This window comes from Vombatus ursinus, unplaced genomic scaffold, assembly GCF_900497805.2.
Source record: "Vombatus ursinus unplaced genomic scaffold, bare-nosed wombat genome assembly UNPS02014832.1, whole genome shotgun sequence".
Lineage (NCBI taxonomy): Eukaryota > Metazoa > Chordata > Mammalia > Diprotodontia > Vombatidae > Vombatus > Vombatus ursinus.
Window position 1 is genome coordinate 33,194,457 of NW_020954610.1, and position 2,565 is coordinate 33,197,021.

The following is a 2,565-nucleotide window of genomic DNA, read 5'->3' on the forward strand; positions in this document are numbered from 1 at the left end:
TGTAAAAATACATCTTCTACCCTTAGCTGTGAAAGGTACATGATTTATTTTTCTTCTAATTATTTATAATATGATCTTTAATATTAAGGTCATGTATCCATTTAAAATGTATTGTGGAATGTGGCATAAGGTAATGATTTGTCCTATGTCATCTTCTATCCTCTCTTTACATTATTTCACTTGGTGACCTCATCAAATCCTGTGAGTTTAATTTCCATTCTCTATGAAGACTCCCTAATTCATATGCTTCATTCACACATCTCTATTTTATATTTCATACTAGATGTCCTGTAGGCTTCCCAATAATTCCAAAACTGAACTCTTTCTTCCCAAATCCACTCCTCTTCCAAATGTAATGGTAAGGGCACTGACATTCTTTCAGTCATCCAGGTTCACAACCTCAGTGTCATTCTAAATTCTTCACCCCTACACCACCCCATATAACCTATCAGTTGCCAGATCTTGTTTCTACCTCTATATTCTCTCACATCTGTCACCTCTCTTTTCACATGGCCACCATTTAATCCATTATTACCTCAGCACCTTCACCCTAGATTGTTGCAATGACCTACTAATTGGTCTTTCTGTTTCTCTCTTCTCCTGTTGCTGGTCAGGCCTGCTTCAGATCCATCTTTCTTTTGGCTAGGCAATGGGGTTAAGGGGCTTGCCCAGGGTCACACAGCTAGTAAGTGTTATGTGTCTGAGTTCGGATTTGAACTCAGGTCCTCCTGAATCCAGGGCCAGAGCTCTATCCACTGCACCACCTAGCTGCCCCTCAGATCCATCTTTTGCTATAGATTTGGGATTAGAACAAAATAATACACTTGTAGACCATCTAATTGTTACCAATAGGATGTTTTCTTAGCCCTAGCATGGAAAGGATACAGAGAGAGAGAGAGAGAGAGAGAGAGAGAGAGAGTGGATTCTCTCTGTACTTACATGGCCCAGGCTGCTCAGCTGCTCCTGGGCATCCTGTTTACCCATCTTGTGTCGGGACTTCATTTTTCAGACACAACAGTGGGTGGGCTTGTGTTGCTGCTGCTGCAGGAGGCAGATGAAACCTGGCTTCACTGATAGCGACAGAATCAACCCCCTCTGTACTCTTTACTGCCAGGCTGCCAAGGGAGGTACTAGGGGCCTGGGAACAGGAAGAGGAGGAACTGCTGCCGCAGCTGCAGCCATGGGGAAGAACATGCCCAAGACCTTGTATGTAGGAAACCTTTCCCGAGATGTGACAGAAGCTCTAATTCTCCAGCTGTTCTTCCAGATTGGATTGTGCATAAACTGCAAGATGATTATGGATATGGCTGGAAATGATCCTTACTGTTTTGTGGAATTTTATGAGCACCGTCATGCAGCGGCATCACTAATTGCTATGGATGGACAGAAGATAATGGGCAAGGAGGTAAAAGTGAATCGGGCAACAATCCCCAGCAGTCAGAAGAAAGATACAAGCAATAGTACTGTTGTCAGCACACTGTGTTCACAAGTCTTTAGTTCACTTGAACATGGATTCACATAAAGGAAATGGTAAAATAATTGAACAACTTTTGAAAAAAAAATGGCAAATACTTTAACTGCTGCAATGTAAGTCTTTCCTGTGTCTTTGCTGGTGATCTCAGTACAGAAATTACAATCAAATATATAAAAGCAGCTTCTGCACCATTTTGAAGAACATTAGATGTTTAAGTTGTGAAAGACATGGCAACAAAGAAGTCAAAAGGATATGGTTTTGTTTATTTCTTCAACAAATGGGATGCAGAAAATGCCATATAGCAGATGGACAGTGGCTTCGAGGAAGACAAATAAGAACTAACTGGGCAACATGAAAACCTCTAGTTCTGAGTCACATATGAGTCATTTGACCAAATTTGACCAAACAAATGTCTTATGATGCTGCCCCAAATCAGTCCAGTTCAAGCAATTGCAATGTGTATTGTGGGGACTTCAGGACTAACAGAGCAACTAAAATGCCAGTCACCATTTGGACAGATAACAGAAATTTGAGTCTTCCCAGACAAAGGATACTCATTTGTATGGTTCTATTCCCATGAGAGTGGTGCACATGCAATTGTTTCAATTAATGGAACTACAATTGAAGGACATGTTGTGAAATCCTATTGGGGCAAAGAAACTCTTGATATGCTAAATCCAGTTCCACACTTTTAGAGTGGTGTTTAATGAACTGCAGTAGTGACATGGTGAATGTGACCTTTTCGACTGACTCATGCTCACATAGTAGATTTTAAAATGTTCTTACAATCATAACACGCAGATACAAATTGGATCTCCACAGGCTTATGGTCAGTGGGGCCAGTGGTATGGAAATGCCCAACAAATTAGCTAGTACATGCCTAATGGTCTGGCAAGTACCTGCATATAAAATGTATGGATAGGCATGGAATCAATAGGTATTTAATCAGATACCACCTTGTCCACCACCACCACTAGGGACCAGGGATGGGTGCAAATTATGGAGTATAGCCGCTTGAAGGGCAGAATGGAAGCCCATTACCCAAACTCGACTTCAGTTATGATATCCAAGTTATAAGTGATATCAGTGAG

General features: G+C 41.3%; 1 pseudogene; it reads left to right on the forward strand.

Moving 5' to 3' along the window:
• Nucleotides 1-1,180: 1,180 nt before the first annotated feature.
• Nucleotides 1,181-1,648, forward strand: LOC114025996 (annotated as a pseudogene).
• Nucleotides 1,649-2,565: the final 917 nt, after the last annotated feature.